Below are 21,350 nucleotides of genomic sequence, written 5' to 3' on the forward strand. Positions count from 1 at the left end.
TTTCCAAAGGTTGATTGTAAAATAGAAGCAAGGGATAAATTTCACAATAAAAAAATAAATAAATAAAAAGAAAATAAATAAATAAATAAAAACAAATAAATAAAAATAAAAAATAAATAAAAATAAATGAAAATAAATAAAAAAATAAATTAAAAATAAATAAATAAATGAAATAAAGTTAAATAAATAAAAGAAAATAAATAAATAAAAATAAATAATTAAAAAAAATGAATAAATAAACAAAAATAAAAAAGAAATAAATGAATAAAAATAAATAAATAAAAATAAATAAATAAATAAAGATAAATGAAAATAATTACATAAATAAAAATAAAAAAAAAGCTAAAGAAGTAGCAACTGCCCCAATTTCATGAGGTTTTACCTTACAAGAAGGAATAGACTCCTCTCCAACCATGGAGTGGGTTTCTGATATCAGGTCCCCGAGAAAGAATGCCAGGGTATTCTTGGACAGAGGCCGTGAGGGGGTTTTTTACAGAACACCAAAGGCTGCTTGAAGTTCCCCGAACTGAATTCACTCGTGGAGGTAATATTCGGAGGTATGTTTAAGGGCCCTCACAGGACAAAGAATTCTCTTTTCTTCAGTTGGACCTACTTCAGATAGGCTCTTAATAGTAAAAGAGCAAGGCCATGGTTTCGATGGTGTTTCATTCTTAGCTAAAAAAAATTCAATGAAAAAGAAAAACTGCAATTCCTTGTGAAAAACCAATTGTTTTGTCAAGGGCATAAATCTCACCGGCCCTTTTTGCTGTTCCCAAAGCGACCCGAAAAAGTCTTTCTAGTTAGATCTCTTAAAGTTTTTCTAGTTAGATCTCTTAAAGAGATAGAGTCCATAGGCTCAAAGCAAGGGCTGGATAGTCATCTAAGAACGATGTCTAAGTTCCACGAGACTAATGGAACTTCCTTCAGCTTAACTGACTCAAAGGACTTAATTAGGTCTGACAAGACCTGGTTGGTGGATAAGTCCATTCCTCTGTGGCGGAAGACAGAGCCTAGCATTGCTCTATACCCCTCTAGAAGTTCGTAGGTATATCAGAAAATCTACTATTTCTGCTTTAGACATTTTAGTAGAGGAGGCATTGTGTCCCCTACATCATGCCCTGAAGGTGGCCCACTTCGCCTGGTAGACTCACTCAGATGACTGCCTTCTGCACCTTGCAATAGTATCAGCAGCTGCTTTTGAAAAGCCCTTCTTCTTGAGTACAGTATTCGCTTAACAGTTTGTACCCTGTCAGGGCCAGAGTAGACAGGTTTCGATGAAACTGTCTGAAGTGTGGCTGTTTGAATAGTTGCTGCTTTGGAGTCAGCAGTCTCAGAAAGTCTGCTAGAAGTTCCAGCAGATCCGGGAACCATTCCTTCGCTGGCCAAAAGGGCGCTATCAGTATCATGGATGCATTTTGGTTGGATCTGAATTTGTTTAATACAGGAAAGAATTCCTAGCCAGTCAGACAAAGAATCTTGAGGGAGCATCGTGCAGTCTCTGACCTTGTAGGCAAGAGCACCTACAGTCCAGTCTAAAAAGCTCATAACCTCGAAGACCTTAAAAATGTTCTTTAAAAGATGTGCTAACTCAGAGGCTGAAAACATAACCTTTGCCGAAATAAACGCAGATCTCCTCACTGAGTCTATCAGCCCGGAGAAACTCCCAGAGACGGAGCTTCCCCTGTGGCATAAAAGCGATAGCTTACGTGTGAGTGTCTTGAAGGGGAGGGAAAACTGAAAGTCACTTTGCTTTAGTCTCTCTTCTCTTCAAGCCACCCTTCGACATCACTCAGTGCTTTCTTCGCTGAAGAAGAGAAGGCTAACTTAGGCAACTTGGATGAACCACCAGTCTGAGCCTCCATAAAAAAACAATGAAGCAGGAGAGGATGGAGTAGCTGGAGAAAAGAAGCTCGGAAATGTAGCTAATAAAAACCTCAGCAAGGAGGCATACATCTCTGAAGGTGTGTCACTTAGTGCCTCCTGATCATCTATGACTTCTTCCTCAGTAGATATGAGTGACAAGGATAGCTCTGCAGGCGCCTTGGTGGACACAGGAGCTTTCTTAAGTAGGCTTAAAATACTGTCTAGTTTACTCTGGATAGGATCAATGACTGCAGGAGCCTGAAAAGCCGAAGAAGCTTCAACAGCATGAGTGCCTGAAGCAGTCTGCTGGGTAGGAAGACGAGTGGGCACCGATGGGCGCTCCAAAGACACAGGAAGAACAGGTGCCAGAGGAGGAACAAGCAGGAGCTCGGGCACCTGACATACATCGTTAACTGGGAGCTTGGGCACCAAATCACGAACGGGAGCTGAGGGCACTCAGGTGCTGATTGACAGACTGACACACTGAATCTACTGGGCGTTCGACTACTGGAGGGAGTTACGATACTGCTGGGTGCTCAGACTCCAAACAACGATCCTTGGCAGATGACGAACACCTACGAGATGCCTAGCACTTCAGTGCCAAATGACAATCCTCAGCCGAGAGATTATCAAAAGAAAATCGTTCCGGGCTGTCCCAATGACTACAGGAAGGGCGCTCAGGATCCTTACTCCTCTTGCAAGTCACCCACTGCATGCCTTTTCAACAGCCGTGACTTGCCTGATAAGCGCCACTGACGCCTTGGGCTTAGTTCCTCAGAACTAGAGGACACATCATGCACATCCACTTTAAGGCCTTTCCAATGGCCTTTGTTGCAGTCTGGTATGTGTCAACAGACTGAACTGAGGGGGCGACTGCTTGTGGGCAGACCCCACTGACCTCCCTTAGGCTACCAGTTTGACTCCTCCCAGGTGCTAGGGAGTATGCCAGGGAACTTGGCCTATGAGAATTGGCAGGCCAAACAGCCACTTCCTCCACTAACACTGCTCTAACACTGGGTACCACTGGGTGCTCTGAATCACCTTTATTATCCATTATCACTTTAACCGAAGAAGCTAAATGGGAGATTGATTCTACAATAAATTCAAATCTCTTGTCAATTTTTGACTCAAGACTGGCCATGGTGTTGGGATGGGAAATGTGAGAGCCGGGCAAAGGAGAGGTTTGAACAGGTAGAGGAGATGGGACAAGGTTCACAGAAATTAAAGGAACATTTGTCTGATTCAGCCGACGAATCCTGACTATCTAGTTTACTAATCTCCCTAGTAGCCGCTTTTCTTATTTTGTCCCTAGCAAGTTTTTTCAAATGAGAACCTAATGTTTTCCACTTTTTTAAGTCCCAGTCATTACATTCTGCACATCTCAAGTCAACAGAACAAGTTTGTCCTCTACGATTCCTTACTTAGATGTGTACTGCAGCCTTTGCTGCAGTGCCTAAAACTAAAAGCACTAGTGTCTGACATTATGAAAAATTTGATTAACAAGTCCAAAATATTTGAAAAAGGGTTGTAATCCAATGATCAAGTCTCACCTATCACTAACTAATAAAAGTCTCAAGGCTTACAAAGGAATGCTTCACCAATTGACGAAGAAATAACCAGGAAAGTATGAATTCCAAAATCAAGCTACTGCCAACCACGGTACTTCAACCATCAGCCTGCAGAAACAAATTGAGCTCTTTGCTAAGTTGTTCCTCTCTTTTCCCACCCCCAACCCCCCGAAGTGGGCGGGGCACGTCACCTACTCCAAAACAAATGAGTGCGACCTGCTAATTTCAAAATTTTAAGCTGCCAGAAAGTGGAACTAATAACTATGTAATTACTGGGTAAGTTACTTATATAAAAAGCAAAATTAGGAAATAGCAGTGTACATGCTGCAAGAGAAAGGGGTAAATGAAATAATTTATGGTGTTACAGGGTGCTCAAGGTGGTAAAATGTGAATATTTAAAAATTCTTGATATCCACAATGTAAAAGAAGATCCCACAGTGATGACAGGGAGGAGGATTGTTATTGCAGAAGGACAGGCTTTGGAAGATTGTAATATTAATTTTACCTCAGTAACACACGAGACTGTGAGGCTAGTACAGTCAGGCCTCAGTTACCAGATGCCTTGCTTAACAGACAATTCACTTAAGGGATGATTTTTCTGAGAAGAAATCCACTCAATTAACATTTGCTTTACTTAAGGATGGACCAAGGCCATGTAAGGGATTAAATGTGTCAGTGTGTGCGGCCCCCAACTGAAACAAAGGGAAGGGTTCAGTCTATGCATGGGTCTCACTCAGTGCACATCTCTCCTTAACTGTTGCCAATGTGAGTTTTGTCTTAATCATATGCTGAGTACTGTAATTGTGCATAGGTCACCATGCCTCCTATTAACACTAGAGATGTCAGCAAGGCAAAGAGAGAAAATCTCAAGAGATTTAAAAGGAAATAATATGAAAACTTGAAAGTGGAGTCCAAATACTTGCTCTGGCAAAGGAGTATGGGATGGCCAAACAAAGAATTTTTACTAATATAAAAACTAAAAACATCGTACAATGAGCTGATGTTGCTAAGGGTGTGAAATCTGTTATGAAACAAAGGTCTCAAACAATTGGTTTAGAAATTTTTATTAATTTGAATAAATGAAAATCAGTTACCAGTGATAGTTTCTGAGGTCACCTTATGTGAAAATGCAAGATAACTGCAAGCTAATTTCTTGACAACCAACCATGGAATGAATGCTGAGACTGGTAACACTCAGAGTTCAAAGCCAGTCAAAGATGGTATGAGAAATTCATGTGAAGCAGCATACATAGTGTGGTGCAGCACGGGGAGGCTGCCAGTGCTGACAAAGATGTTGCTGAAAAATATATTAAAGTACTACAACACCATATACTGTATAGTGGCTGAAGGTTTAGTCCCCCCCCAAGTGTTCAACTGTGATCTGACAGGCCTGTTTTGGAAGAAAATACAAAACAGGACCTAAATCACCCAACAGAAGTCACTGCTAGGGCAAAGCCAGTGAAGGACAGACTAACTCTTTAATTTCCAGGAATGCAAGTAGGGATTTAAAACTGAAACCTTTGCTTATCTACCACTCAGAGAACCCGAGAGTTTCAAGAAAAATAATGTACAGTAATGGAAAAGTAAATTAAATGTGACGGGATAATAGTAAGGCCCAGGTAACAATGCAATTTTTAAAAAAATACTTAAAGGAGAAAAAAAATCACAATTTTTTAAAGTACTGTACTGTAAATTGTATTTTTCCTAACCATACAAACCTCAGGATCTTTACATTACTCACAATGAAGCTGGATATGGCCATTAAACTCTTGAACAAGGTGGTTAGGCAGCAACTACTGTCAGGTAGGCTGGGAATACCCACCTGCCCAGATGTAAACATTCCAGTTTGCCTTTCGGTCCACGTTCAGATTGAGGGGTGGCATGAGGTGGGCATAATATGTAATGTAAAGGACCTCAGGTTTGTATAGTTAGGAAAAATAAAATTTACTTTCAAAAATTGTGATTTGTTCCGACACGATATACAAACCCTCGGTCCTTTACATTAGGAAGCCTCACTGGTTGGAGGGAGGAATCTGACTGAGTCTCCTGAACTGACTGGAGTTCTGCACACCTGGGCTACTCCTCCTGGTCGAAAGAGCGAGGAGGAGTACCTAAGCCTCTGACATATTGATCGGAGTGTAGGAACTGCAACATCAAATGTCAGATACTGGACCTTTTCGCATGAGTGAGGAAACGTGACTCATACGAAATACGCTGGAAGAATCTTAGTGTCGGAGGCAGTAAGGAAAAGCTGAGATAGGGTTTCCCTTATTGCCAGACTCTCCTTCCTCCCCTTACTAGAGGAAAGAGCGGAATTGCTTCTATGATTCTAGGAGAAAAATAGAACGGGTGCTCGATGTGTAGTCTTAGCGCATCTGCGCCAGTTCCACCAGCTATTGGTTCGAGTCCTATTCTCATCCTGAAGGAGGAGAAGTAGAAGGATGGGGAAGGAGGAGGAAGAGAGGCCAGTCACTCTCGGTATCCTTCTCACTTCCAGAACCAACACCTTAGGCAAGATGCTACTCGTCCTCTTGAAGGAGCTGGGTGAAAAAACACAACTTGTTGAGCAGCCACCACAGGGCCAAGGAAAAAAGTTCCAAGGACCTGTGGTGGGTACCTCCTTCAATTGCTTCACGAAGCTAGGAGGAAGAGGTGTCCTTAACACTTTTTCCTTGGGAGAGAGAGAGAACTAGCGAAAATGTCGACGACATCCAGGTTAGGAGTGTCGAGCCTTTTCTGAAAGTACCACAGCTCCCTAAAAGACAAAGTAATGAATGATCTGGATCATCAATTCAAAGTCCAAGGAGGAGGGGAAAAAGGACGACTCAAACACGACAATAGGTGCCGAAGGATTTGGAGTCCGCCTACGAGATCCAAGGAGTCAAGATATTGACCCCCTTCACCTATTCTTCCATCTATGCCAAGGCCGGCGCAAGATGAGAGATGATCCCAAGAGGGCACATCTCTATCCAACGACTCTTGTAAGGGAGTGTGCAGCATGGGACTTGAACCCTAAATGAGAGTCACATGCCACCCTGGGAACAGTTCCCTGGGACAGCAAGACCGAAGAAGCGTCTCATCCGTAGCTAAATCTTGACTGACGAAAAGAAGGCTACTTCAGATAAAAGACTAGGTCGCAAGGGCCTACGTTCTTCACAAATGAAAGGGAAAGAAGCAACCCTCGGCAGAGAAGACGAGGAAGTCCAGACTTGAAGAGCGACTCTGTCCCGAGAAGAAGTTCCATTAACAACACCCACCAGCAAAGACAGCTCCAGTCCATGGGAGTGTTGCAGAGGACTTCAAGAGATATCCAGCTATATCCACTGCCGCTCAGCGAGAAAGCTTATGCTTGCAAGGGAAGCTGGAAGGTCTCCCAGTCCCAAACACACCGGGATGTACTGCCCGAAGAACCGCTTCTTGTGTAGCTGCTACAGGAGGCTGGGTCAAGCAGAACTCTTCTCGATGCCTCAGCTATCAGGTCAGGCAAGGGGCGAAGTCTTCCGGCATTTGTCTGTAACTCGGGGTGAGCAATGCTTGAGAACCCCTAGCAAAGCAGACAAATACAGAGGAAAAAATGTAGATATCAAGTTTCCCAGAAAGACTGCATGCCTTGCCGTAGGGGCCCCTGGGTCTGGTATGAAGGAGCGAGAAAAAACTACCGACTTGTGCAGGGAGGCAACAGAAAGACGGTAGGGATTTCTCAGTCGAGCAATCTCTTCATGAATCTTCGAGTGAGCAGCATGTCCTGTCCCAGTCACACAAACCCAGGGCCAAGCTCACCTACCAATACATCCCCACTGGGAATGCATCAGGTTAAATGAGCTGTCGAGTGTGCTATAGAACACTCGAGTACCTGCAAATGTCAAAAGATGAAACAGGAGGAAAAACCGATTCTCTCGTTTGTTGACAAATTCCACTACTGTGGTTTTGTTTAATGAAACCACTGAGTGTTGCAAAACTCATCCTGAATTCTTGGATGGCCAAAAGGCTGCCCTGAGCCCAGGATGGTGATGAGAAGGTACTAATCGTCTCAGTCACACACCTTCAAGACAAAGTCTTACCGGTGTGTGCCTATTCCTCGATCAGTGAATTCATAAGTAGACAAACGATGTGAGGGGAATATGCAAGCATATTCAAAGGTTCCTTCAACCAAGCATTAGCCTAATTCTTTCCTCGTACTTCGAAGAGGAAAGAAGGATGGAGGAATGGAAGCAGACCTCCATTCTCCACCATGGGGAAGCTTCTGCAAGATGACAGGATACCGAGACAATTAGTTCTAGCCAGGCTGGCATTTCCTGAATCGGGAGTACAGGAGAGGAAGCGGGATGAAAAGAATTGCAGAGACCTGAGGGAAATAGATACTTCTCCTGAAGGAATCCATTCCCAGGTCTCGGCAATGTTGCTGCCAGCTCCAGAGACTTGATAAGTATCATTTCATCCAGGAATCTGCAATAGGAGAACTTCTTCCCAGTCGATACTTCTTTCTCTCTACCCTTCTTCCCTCCTCTCTTATGGGAAAGAGGGTGGAAAGAGACACAGTTATGCGTACTTTCCTAGAAAGGTAGGAGAGGCTATGTTCCGCAATCTTCTATTGAAGCCTGGGACTTCTTAGGAGTTGAGGGGGGGCTGGCTTGAACTAGAGGTCGGGTCGAGATGACTAAGACCCCAAGGTCTTGGCCACTGTCCAAAGGACCAGGAAGTGCCCTGGTACGAACCTTGATTACCGAGGTATCTGGCATATCTCTGCAAGAGAAAGGCAAAACCAAGTAAGGTTTGTTCCTGAGGGTTGAGCCAACTCGGGACTTACGAAACCAGAGATCCGAATTGGGACAAAGCACTACTTAGCACCAGAATTGCCCACAGAACTGCAGTCGGCCAGACCCTTCAAGGCAAGAAGAATTCATATTCTGTCAAGGCAGGGGAGAAGCTTGGTGTCTCGACCTGAATGAACTCCTCCTCCAAAGAAAAGAGTTCATCTGGTTGAGAATGCTCTCGGAAGCAAGGACCGCGGCAGACCCCAACACTCTCGGCCCCTCGGGAACTGCAAGGGTTGCCAGTGATGAAGATTATTCATTGGGTCCTGTCCCGGGGATCCTTGCGCAGACGAAACGGCGCGAAGTTCTCCGAAAAATGAGGGCAATCACAACTTGAAGCGTGAAACTCCTATACCTCTGCCCTTGGAGGGAGCCTTGACAGATCCCATGAAACCCTCCTCGGCTACCTGGTTGTACTATGAGATAATCAGGGGACCAACACCCAAAGCACGCCAGGAAGCCGAACTCCGAAGAGCTCTCTCTGTCCGTCTCGCGCCTCTCGGAACAAACGAGAGGAAAAGAGAACAGGTGAGCAGAAAGAGTACCCCTACCTGTCCTGCCACTAAGACCAGCAAGAGAGGTGGACCGTGAGCGAAAATATAGCCGAAGGAGATTACTGCTACATGAGGGAAGAGGAGTGCTTGTGCCATGGCAAAGTGCTCTCCTGGGAACAGCAAAAAAGTTCACTCGAACAGAGCCGAGAACCCGACTCGGAAAAAACTGAGTGGGGCCGAGCCAAGCCGCACTGAGCCGAGCCGATCGCAATGGAATTCTGTGTCTGCTATCCTGCTTGATCGAACCATAAGGTTCAAGACACAAGTATGAAACCCAGCCAAGCAACCAAAGCAACTGGCAGGCAGTATTCAGACACCTGGCTTCTCAGCACCAAGACACCTGGCATCTCAGCACCCAGACACCTAGGTGTCTCAGCACTTTCTCTAATCCTGTGCCTCTTGTCAGGAGAGCGCTTGTGATTCATAGAATTCAAGCAACCCACGAGACTCCCAAAAATCGGAAGTGGCTGCTTTCAGTTTTCTAAGAGATTGAAAGAGCCAGGCAGAGAACCAGTCTTAGACACAGACTTCCGAGACTGGCAACGAGGGCGCGGCCTCTCAAAGCCGCGCTCTCACGGCCCCCGAAACACCAGACCCCACAGGAGAATGCGAATTGGTTCCTGGCCAAGGCCGGGAACAACCAACGAGAGAGACTTGTCTCCCGGAAGAGAGTCAGTGCCTTAGAAGTCCCGCAGGACTCCTGAAGGGAATCTCTTCATTGCTTCTTCTGGTGTTCGAACCGACAGGATCGAGACACCAGGCTGGGAACCCGACTGAGCACTGGCAAGCACTAGGAGTGCTTGTGGTACTGGCGGGAAGAGCTGAGACACCTGGGTGCCTCGGCCCTTTCTCTCGCACTGTTCCTGAATTGGGCCAAGGAAATGCTCTCCAGACCAGATCGGGATACTTGATATTCCATAGAATCTTGAGCACTCGGAGTGGCTTGCGAACGAGCGCCAGAAGCAGCCCTCGTCCTAAAGGCGGAACCTCTAGGACTGGGAACAGGATCGCAAACCGAGGTCCGTGCGCCCGCGGCTCCCGAAACACAAAACCCAGGGCTATGCCAATTGGTTTCTTAACCCGAAGGTTGGGAAGAGCCAACGAGAGACCCACTGCCTCCTTGGAAGGAGGCAGTCCCTAGACGTCCAAGGGCATCAAGGGGGAAGAAGCAGCCTTCCTCTCCTTCGGCCGACGGAGGTCTGTCCGATTCCCGGGACCCCCTTGGACCTCAGGAGAGGAAGGGAACAGGCTGCAGAAGATGAAATCGAAGATAAGATGAAGAAGACGGCAGCTATTTCCACAGGGTGACTTTCTTCACCTCCACTCCGACATCTTCTACAGGATGGTGGTTACGAAACATGGTAACCTCCAACGGAAGCGGCCCAGGACACCATCACCAAGAGAAGCAGCAGGCATGATCAGGACAGCTGATGCAAGAGCTACAGCAGCAGCGGTTCGGAAGGCAGGAGCTACTGCAACGGCCAGGAATGTCACTTTCCACAGGGTGAATTCCTTCACCTTCACACCATCTTCTACAGGATGGCGGACATTGTAACCTTCGAGGCAGCTGGCAGGAACACAACGGAAGTGGTCCCAGGCACGACCACCAGGAGAAGCGGCAGGCATGATCAGGACAGCCAATGCAGGAGCTACTGCAGCGGTTCAGAAGGCAGGAGCTACTGCAGCGGTTCAGAAGGCAGGAGCTACTGCAACGGCCAGGAACGTCACTTCCACAAAGCGACTTCCTTCACCTTCACGCCGACATCTTCTACAGGATGGCGGACATCGTAACCTCCAGGGCAGCTGGCAGGAACACAACGGAAGCAGCCCCAGGCACGACCACCAGGAGAAGCAGCAGGCACAGTCAGGACAGCCGTTGCAGTTGCTACGGAAGTGGTTCGGAAGGCAGGAGCTACAGCAACGGCCAGGAACGTCACGTGAAAGTCACCAGCAGCGACAGAAACAATCAGGACAGCTGCAGCAGGAGACCAGGAAGAGCCGCCCACAGACTGTTGTTGAGTTAACTGGAGCGTAACACAGAGAACAGCAAGAGCAGATGGACCACAGATATGCCGGAGGCAGTGCCACAGCATACATGAAGGCTAGCAATGACAGTGATCGATCCACATCGGCGGGAACAGAGTCGGAACGATTCCGACGCGGAACTATGTCATCCAGCCAGGTATTTGTGGTCGATCCTGAAGCAACACTAATGAACGTCGGGACTCCTTCATGCGTGATATCCCCTGAGATATCCAGCCAACTACTGCTGTGTCTGCAATGCTCACTGTCAAACTGCAAGAAAAAGCAAAGATGATTAGAGAGGGAAACTCCTCTCCCTACGAGGGGAACTGCCCTATGCAGCGAGAGGAGGCATCCAATAAGAGATTGCCCGACCGCCTGCCCAACACCCCACCTCTCTATGGAAGGAGAGATAAGAAAGAACCTATGGGGAGGGAAAAGGACGGAGGGGAGGCCACCAAGGGCGCCGTGGAAGCGTAACTTACAGACGACACCCGCAACCTCCCACCCGCCCCGCAACTCTCTAAGCGCAGGCGGTGAAAACAACACTCAGCACAAGTAGGAAGGAAGTAGTTATGCCCTTGTATACGAAGGGCGGGAGCCCAAGAAGGGAAGCGCATTCTTACGTCCTGATCAATGTAGGGAAGCGAAGATGTTACACCCCAATCTAATATTTCTGACTGTACAGGGGAACGCCTTCAGTATTTAAATAAAGGGCTACTGGAGAGAAGCATTACCACTCGGTTACGCTCCTTTGAATACGCCCTTGGCAGTCAACCCAAGATACAGCGTAGGGGAACGACGGCTATGCAAGGTTATCGCAAATCGTGGGTTTGTATTAATAAATATCAAACACACGTAATATATACACCAAATACATTAAGATCCCACCGGGATAATAAGAGCTTAACGACAGTCAGGCGGAGAGATCCGAAACCACGTCTGCAACGCATGACGGCCGAAAGCAAAACTGGAATGTTTACATCCAGGAAGGCGGGTATTCCCGCCTACCTGGTGGTAGTTACTGCCTAACCACCTTGCTCAAGAGTTTAACGGCCGTTTCAAGCCTACGCTGAAAGTAATTCCTAATGTAAAGGACCGACGGTTTGTATATCGTGTCGGAACAAAGGCTACTTCAGATAGAAGACTAGGTCACAAGGGCCTACGTCCTTCACAAATGACAGGGAGGAAAGCAACCCTCGGCGGAGAAGTGACGAAGCCCAGACTTGAAGAGCAACTCTGACCTGAGAAGAAGTTCTGTCAACGACACCAACCAGCGAAGACGAATCCAGTCTTTGGGACAGTGTTGCAGAGGGGACAGTGCTGCAGAGGACTTCAAAAGATATCCATTGCTGCTCGGCGAGAAAGCCTATGCTTGCAAGGAAAGCTGGAAGGTCTCCCAGTCCTGAACACACAGGGATGTATTGCCTGAAGAACCACTTCTTGTGTAGCTGCTACAGGAGGTTGGGTCAAGCAGAACTCTTCTCGATGTCTCGGAAGCAGAGCTATCAGGTCAGGTGAAAGGCGAAGCCTTCCAGCATTTGTCTGTAACTCGGGGTGAGCAATGCTTGTGAATCCCTAGCAAAACAGACAAATACGGAGGGAAAACACAGATATCGATTTTTCCCAAAAAGACAGCATGTCTCACCGTAGCGGCCCCTGGGTCTGGTACGAAGGAGTGAGACAACTACCGACTTTGTTGTGCCAGGAGGTAACAAAAAGACAGTAGGGATCTCTCAGTCGAGCAGTCTCTTCGTGAATCTTCGTGAGGAAAAGAGTGAAGAGCACGTTCCCTCCTGATCACTCAAGCTCGAGGCTGAGCTCGCCTACCAATACATCCTCACCAGGAATGTACAGTATATGCCTAACTGAGCTATCGAGTGCACTATGGACCACTCGAGTACCTGCATGTGTTGACAGATGAAACAGGAGGAAAAAACAATTCCCTCTTGTTTGTCAACGTAATGCTGCCTTGAGTTCAGTATGTTGATGAGGAAGTACTAATCGTCTCGGCCACACACCTTCAAGACAAAGTCTTACAGGTGTGCACCTATTCCCCAATCGGTGAATCTGGAAGAAGGCACACAATGTGAGGAGAATATGCAAGCATATTCGAAGGTTCCTTCAATCAAGCATTAGCCCAACTCTTTCCTCAAACTTCGAAGAGGAAAGAAGGATGGAGGACTGGAGGCAGACCTTCATTCTCCACCATGGGGAAGCTTCTGCAAAATGACAGGATACCAAGACGATTAGCTCTAGCCGGGCTGGCATTTCCTGAATCAGAAGCACAGGAGAGGAAGCAGGATGGAAGTTTGATGAAAAGAATTGCCGAGACCCAAGGGAAATAGATATTTCTCCTGAAGGAATCCATTCCCAGGTCTCAGCAATGTCACTGCCAGGCCCAGAGACTCGATAAGTATCACTTTATCCAGGCATCTGCAGTAGGAGAACTGCACGGTTGATACTCCTTCTCTCTTCCCTACAGTCCTCCTCCCTTATGGAAAAGAGGGTGGAAAGAGACACAGTTATGTGCACTTTCCCCAACGGGAAGAAGAGGGCTATGTGTTCCATGATCTTCCGAAGCCTGGGACTTCTTAGGAGTTGAGGGGGGCTGGCTTGAACTTAAGGTCGAGCCGAGATGACTAAGACCCAAAGGTCTTGGCCATTGCCCAAAGGACAAGGCAGTACCCTGGTATGAACCTTGATTACCACGGTATCTGGCAAATCTCTGAAAGAGAAAGGCAGAATCAAGAAAAATTTCGTTCCTAAGGGTCAAGCCAACTCAGGACTTACGAAACCAGATATCCGAAGTAGGACAAAGTCCTTCTTCTTAGCACCAAAATTGCCCACAGATTGCCATCTGGTATAGGAAGACCCAGCCCCGGACAGGACCAGTCTCCAGAAGGAAGGGTTCTCCCCAGGAATGGTTGTATCTGAGGAGAGAAAGCATAAAAGTGAAGGATCATGGATCCATTAGGAGACTGCCTGTAGGAAACCAGGAAGTGTCCTCCAAGATCGCTGCCTCTCGTTGCAGAAGAGAATACCCTTCACAGCAAGGAGAAGCAGAGAGAGAACCCAGTCCAAGTGAAGCAGAGTCAGAACAACATGCAGTTGACAAGACCCTCCAAGGCAAGAAGAATTCGTACTCTGTCGAGGCAAGGGAGGAACTTGGTGTCTCGACTTGAATGAACTCCTTGTCTGAAGAAAAGTATTCATCTGGTCGAGAACGCTCTCACAAGCAAGGACCGCGGCGGCCCCCGAGACTCATGGCCCCTTTGGGAACTACAAGGGTTGCGAGTGATGAAGATTATTCATTGGGGGAGCCGCGGTCCTGTACCAAGGATCCTTGCGCCGATTTGTCAGCGCGAAGTTCTCCGAGAAACGAGGGCGACCGCAACTTGAAGAGGAAGACCCTTGCTGCTTCCGAAGCACGAAACTCCTGTACCTCTCTCCTTGGAAGGAGACCTTGAAAGATCCCAAGAAACCCTGGTTGTACTACAAGACAATCAGGAGACCGACAGCCAATGCACACCAGGCAGCAGAACTCCGAAGAAAGACAAATTCTTCAGAGCTCTCTCTGTCCATCTCGTGCCTCTCGGAACAACTGAGAGGAAAAGAGAACAGGTGAGGAGAAAGAGTACCTCTACCTGTCCTGCCAGTAAGACCAGCAGGAGATTATTGCCACACAGGGGAAGACGAGCACTTGTGCCCTGGCAAAGAGCTTTCCTGGGAAGAGCAGAAAGTTCACTTGAACAGTTCTGAGAACCTAATTTGGAAAAACCAAGTGGGACTGAGCCGCGCTGCACCGAACCGAGTCGATCACGCAAACGCGATCCAGACTGGGTGGTAAGCAGTGGACTGGGAGGCAAGCAGGGCAAGCCGACCCGAGCCAGTCTTGCAAATGCGACCAGGGGCTGGGCAGGAAGAGCGAGCCAAGCCGATCGCACGAACGCAATCGAAACTGGACAGAGCAGAACTTGTCTACTGTGAGCTAGCACTAATTTCCCAAATGCTGAACTCCTTCAAGGCTGAGGATTCTCGAGAAGAAGGTTTAAAGGGGAATTCTGTGTCTGCTATCCTACATGTTCGAACCCCAAGGTTCAAGACACGAGGATGAAACCTGCCCAAGCAACCAAAGCAGTTGGTGGGCAGTATCAAGACACCTGGGCATCTCGGCAACCAAGACACCTGGGTGTCTCGGCACTTCCTCTCGTCCTGCGCTTCTCGCCAGGAGAGCGCTCATGATTCATAAAATTCAGGTGACCTACAAGACTCCCAGAAATCGGGAGTGGCTGCTTTCAGTTTCCTAAGAAATCGAAAAGAGCCAGGCACAGAACCAGTCTTAGATGCAGACTTCTAAGACTGGCAACGAGGGTGTGGCCACAAGAGGCAGCGCTCTCGAGGCCCCCGAAATGCGAGACCCCAGAGGAGAATGCGAATCGGTTCCCGCCTGAGGGCGGGAACAGCCAACAAGAGAAACTTGTCTCCCAGATGAGTCAGTCCCCTAGAAGTCCCGCAGGACTCCCGAAGGAAATCTCTTCCCTGCATCTTATGGTGTTCGAACTGATAGGATCGAGACACCAGGCTGGGGGAGCACTTGTAGTGCTGGCAAGCTGAGACACCTGGGTGCCTCGGCCCTTTCCCTCACACTGCCCCTGAACTAGGCCGGGGAGACTACTCCAGACCAGATCTGGATACTCGATATTCCACAGAATCTTGAGCACTCACACCAGTTCGCGAATGAGCACCCAAAGCAACACCCATTTTAGAGGCGGAACCTCTAAGACTGGGAACGGGAGCGCAAACCGAGGTCTGCGAACTGGCGGCTCCTGAACCACAAAACCTAAGGCTATGCAAATCAGTTCCCAAACCCGAAGGTCGGGAAGAGCCAATGAGAGACCCACTGCCACCTTGGAAGGAGGCAGTCCCTAGACGTTCAAGGGCATCAAGGGGGAAGAAGCAGACTATCTGGTTCCCGGGACCCCCTCGAACCTCGGGAGAGGAAGGGAAGAGGCAGCAAAAGACAAAATCGAAAATAAGTTGAAGAAGATGGCAGCTACTTCCACAGGGCGACTTCCTCCACCTTCACTCTGACACCTTCTACAGGATGGTGGACACGAAACATTGTAACCTCAGGGCAGTTAGTCAGGATCACAATGGAAGCGGTCCAGGATAAGACCACCAGGAGAAGGAGCAGGCATGATCAGGACACCCGATGCAGGAGCTACGGAAGTGGTTTGGAAGGCAGGGACTACAGCAACAGCCAGGAATGTCAATTGAAAGTCACCAGCAGCGATAGGAATGTTCAGGACGGCTGCGGCAGGAGACCAGGAGGAGCCGCCCAGAGACTGTCGCCGAGTCAACAGGAGCATAACACAGGAAACAGCAGGAGCAGACAAACCACAGATATGCCAGAGGCAGTGCCACAGCATACATGAAGGCCAGCAATGACAGCGATCAATTCACATCGGCAGGAACAGAGTCAGAACGATCCCAACACTGTAAGAACATTGGGACTCCTTCATGCAAAGATATCCCAACTGAGATATCCAGTCAAATACTGCTGTGCCTACTATGCTCACTGTCAACCTGAAAGAAAAAGCAAAGATGAGTAGAAGAAGGAGACTCCTCTTGCTCCGAGGGGAACTGCCCTACACAGTGAGAGGCGGCCCCTGAGAAGAGTTCCCTGACAACGGGCCCCCACCCCGGTCTTTGCCCGACGAGTGAGAGAAGAGGGTGAAGGAGAGATAAGGAAGAACTTACAGGGAGAGAGAAGGAAGGAGGGAAGGGCACAGGGAAGTGAAATTTATTGACGACGCCCGCAACCCCCACCCCCGCAACTCTCCATGGCGCTGGCAGTGAAAACAGCACTCAGCACAAGTAGAAAGGTAGTAGTCATGCCCTTGTACACGGAGGGTGGGAGCCCAAGAAGGGGAGCAAACTTGTTACATCCCGATCATCATAGGGGAGCGAAGATGTTACATCCCAATCTAATATCTCCGACGTACAGGGAAACGCCTTCATTATCTAAATAAAGGGCTACTGGAAGAGAAGCATTACCACTCGTTTATGCCCCTCTAAATAAGCCCTTGGCCGCCAAACCCAAGACACTGACGCAAGGGAACAACAGCTTAAGCAAGGCTATCGCAAATTGTGGGTTTGTATGTTAACAAATATCAAACACGTAATATATACACAAAAATGCAGAAAGATTCCACCGGGATAATGAAGAGCTTAACAACAGTCAGGCAAAGAGATCCGAAAACGCGTCTGCAACGCATGATGGCCAAAAGCAAACTGGAATGTTTACATCCAGGCAGGCGGGTATTCCCCGCCTACCTGACGGTAGTTACTGCCTAACCACCTTGCTCAAGAGTTTAACAGCCATGTCCAGCTTCGTCATAAGTAATTCCTAATGTAAAGGACCGATGGGTTCTATACTGTTTCGGAACAAATTGCCTTTGAAGGCCCTAATTGTGGTTGACAATGCTCCTGCCCATCCTCCAGGCTTGAATTTAATGTTATACTCTACTGTACAGGTAAAGTTCTTGCCCCTTAACATACCTCCTCTCATCCCATCCATGGCCCAGCAGGTCATTTCAAAGTTTAGGAAACCCTAAACCAAAGAACTACTCCAGGGATGCTTTGAAGTGACCTCTGATCAGAGCTAACCCTCAAGAGTGCTGAAAGAGCCATTTCAACATCCTCCACTACATAAGACAAGAAGTCTGCTACATGGCCCTCAACTCTGCCTAGAGAAAACTGTGGCCAGATGCTGTTATGGAGAGAGACTTTAAAGGCTGTGAGGCTGAGCCCTGTTGTGGAGGATACCGTGTCTCTGGGAAAGTCAGTGGGGTTGAAGCTGAGTGATGATGATGTGGAGGAGTTTGTGAAGAAGTACATAGAACTCACCACAGAAGGACTATTGGACCTTCTGAGGGAGCAGCAACAAACATCACTGATCACCCTAACACAGCTTTAGCAAACTCTGATTGGGTTACTTGGGTGGCTTTGCCACCCAAGTAGCCCAATCAGAGGCACTGACAGCCAAAATAAATAATGTGGTTGCGACATAACCCAATTAACCTTAGCTGAATGGCAAAGCTACCTCACTTTAGGAACACTGTAGAATGCAAGCAAAAACATACGTCATTGGACAGGTTTCTAGTGAGAAACACAGGGAGTCTCAAGATGAAAGCAAAAGAAAGACAGAAAAGAGATACAAACCCAGAAGTACAGCTGCCTGCTAATTTATGGAAGGGGACTCCTCTTCCAAACAATAACATCTCTCCTCTTCTTCACTTTCCACTTTCCTCACCACCTTCCTTCCACATACACCAACTCAATTACTGTATAGGTAAAGTGAAAACAAATTTGCATCTATTTTCATCCACTTATTTTATGTTCTTTTTTTTGTATAATTTTTATATGCTAGGCTTGTTATATGTGAGTTAAAATGCTTTTACCTGCTGTATTTTTGGGAGGTCTGAAACAGATAAATCCAATCCCATTATTACTCACAGCAAAAATTTGCTTGGTTAAAGGACAATTCTGGAATAGATTAAGTCTGTTAGCCAAGGTATGACTGTACTGAGAGGTCATTAAGAAAGGAAAGAAAATTAACAATAGCAAGGATGAAGCAGGAAAAGACTGATGAATTAGCTGCCGGTAAAAAAAAAAACCCATACGCAAAATGAACAAAACTCTGTGATGTGTGTATTAGGTCTCTACTCTTCTAAGCAGGTGAGAAATGGGTACTAACAAAAATTAAATGAGATTTTTAACCAGAGTGACATGAATTTGAAGTTCATATCACTAATGAGGAAGCTGCTAAGAAATGTGGTATCCCAGGCATGGAATGCAGAATGATATCTCACAGATTGGGAAAATATGGGCATGTGACATGAAGGGAAGCGGTGCAATCAGTTAGAGAAGAGGTGCAGTCAGTTAGAGAAGTAGAGTAAAAATATAGCAACAAAGCAAAAAACATGTGGGAAGCCCAGAAAATAATGGAAAAAGCATTGATCAAGACTTGGACCAAATGGAAATTCGGGCAAAAAGTGGACAAAACAGAAGAGAGTAGAGAGAAATCATTTCACATCTAACTCTGTAATCAGACCACCTGATAAAAAAACAACAGACCAGTACAGGACACAACCAACTAAACATGCTGTGATTTGGCAACAATAAGCCACTACGGCTGCCTGTACTGCCATAGTCTCATTGCAGATCTTTGATCACGAGTCATGGGATTGATTGCATTAGGAGAGGTTTTAAAAATCAGGGTCTTCCAGATACTCCTAAATTACTGCAATTTGCATCCATTGTTATTTAGGTACAATAAAAATAAGTTTACTTGCTGTATGGATATACTAGTCTATAAACTCTGACCTCAAAAACAAGTACAAAACATTAAAAAAAAATTCCTCTCTTACATTCGTAATTTAGTAACTGAAATGAAAGCAACTGGCTTACCTGATAAATCTACTGAAGATGAATTTGAATGCAAATACCACTGGGTTTAGTAAAGGAGATGATTACTGAACTGTGAAGTGTTGTTCTAGTTGAAGATGAACTATCACATTGACGAACAGGAGAGAATTACAGCAACCACCATACTGCAAGGACAATCTGTTAAATGATATTACATAAACAATGATGAAATAACAATAAAAAAAATCTTGGAATTCCTTGTGCAGTCTTCTAACTTCACTGCTTTTGTTCAAAACTGAAAAATACAGTTGATTCATTATAAAATAAAGCAATCTGCGGCAGCATACAACTTAAAACTTGATGGAGTTTTATTATCTCAAAATTGAACTTTTAACAATATGTTACTTATGCACTAGTATTTGCAGCATGACTGGTTAGTAAAAAAAGATATTCTTGAAAAAGCACCTTGCCATTTCTCCCCTGGAAAGTATCCATACCACAAACCCCTACCCACTACATCATCAAGCAATTTCAGCCACAATGAGAGAGGTTAAGAAGAAAGAATTCACATTAAAATACAGTACAAGAATTGTATTTTAGTAAAATAAAAATAGTTTCCTAAATAATACATTCACATAATCACAACCCTCTTATTTTATGTAATCTACCAAGATGCTATTTAAATGGCAGGCAAGTAGGACTCTGGATCCTTGATGAGGTTAGGTTAGTTCAGTTAAGATGAAGACTTAACCTAGCCTTTGTGATCATGGGTGCTCAAGGCACAATTGGTGTCCAGACTTGTATAATACCATAAGACCATTCAAATTTAGGTAATACAGTACTAGAATGCTATAATTCTCAGTCCACATCAAATTCAATATCCAAAATGGTCAAATGAGGGCCATGTTGATTTTTCCTTATGGAATATAGGAGACGAGTAAATAAAAAGTTATGTATTTATTGTTCAAGTATAAATGCTGGAAGATGATCAGCAATTGTAGTGCTTGCGTTATTCAAAAGTATTTATAGTTGTTTTTTTATTTTTCAGTTAAGTAATAATTACCTACATTTTTCAATCAAGTAAAAATCACTATTTTTGAAAGTAAATTGTATTTTTCCTAATTATACAAACCTGAGGTCCTTTACATTAGGAATTACTTTCAGCGTAGGCTGGAAACAGCTGTTAAACTCTTCAGCAAGGTAGTTAGGCAGTAACTACCGCCAGGTAGGCGGGAATACCTGCCTGCCCAGATGTACTGTAAATATTCCAGTTTACCTTTCGGTCCAGGTTCAGATTGAGGGGTGGCATGAGGTGGGCATAATATGTAATGTAAACAACCTCAGGTTTGCATAGTTAGGAAAAATACAATTTACTTTCAAAAACTGTGATTTGTTCCGACACGATACACAAACCGTCGGTCCTTTACATTAGGAAGACTCACTGGCTGGAGGGAGGAATCTGATTGTCCCCTGAACTGACTGGAGTTCTGCACACCTGGGCTACCCCTACCGGTCGCAAGAGCAAGGAGTACCGTGCCTCTGACATATTGATCGGAGTGTAGGAACTGCAAGATCAAATGTCAGATACTGGACCTTTTCACGAGTGAGGAAACGTACCTCATACGAAATAGGCTGGAAGAATCTAGGGTCAGAGGCAGTAAGGAAAACCCGAGATAGGGTTTCCCTTATTGATAGTCTCTCCTTCCTCCCCTTGCTAGAGGAAGGAGTGGAATTGCTTCTATGATTCTAGAAGAAAAATAGAATGGGTGCTTGATGTGTAGTCGTACCGCATCAGCGCCAGGTCCAGCAAGTATTGGTTCAAGTCCTATTCTCATCCTGGAGGAGAAGTAGAAGGACGGGGATGGAGGAGGAAGAGAGGCCAGTCACTCTCGGTATCCTTCTCACTTCCAGAACCAACATCTTGGGTGAGATGCTACTAGTCCTCTTGAAGGAGCCGGGTAAGAAAACAACTTGTTGAGCAGCCGCCACAGGGCCAAGGAAAAAAGGGTCCAAGGACCTGTGGGCAAGACCATAGGAAGACAAGAGTGTGGTCTATGAGACTACGTCTTGCTTCCAGACCAACAGAAACTTCCAGA

At 46.2% G+C, this 21,350-nt stretch overlaps 1 protein-coding gene across 4 annotated transcripts in view; it reads right to left on the bottom strand.

Annotated features, from left to right (window-relative positions):
- Nucleotides 1-21,350, bottom strand: part of LOC136856546 (serine hydrolase-like protein) — an 87,612-nt gene that overhangs the window by 58,575 nt on the left and 7,687 nt on the right. For all 4 annotated transcript variants that reach the window (XM_067134409.1, XM_067134389.1, XM_067134401.1 and 1 more), the window contains exon 2: nucleotides 19,297-19,439. The gene's annotated coding sequence lies outside the window, so the exon portion shown is untranslated. The remainder of the gene's footprint in view (nucleotides 1-19,296; nucleotides 19,440-21,350) is intronic.

Source organism: Macrobrachium rosenbergii, chromosome 3 (genome assembly GCF_040412425.1).
Source record: "Macrobrachium rosenbergii isolate ZJJX-2024 chromosome 3, ASM4041242v1, whole genome shotgun sequence".
In the NCBI taxonomy this organism is placed as follows: Eukaryota; Metazoa; Arthropoda; class Malacostraca; order Decapoda; family Palaemonidae; genus Macrobrachium; species Macrobrachium rosenbergii.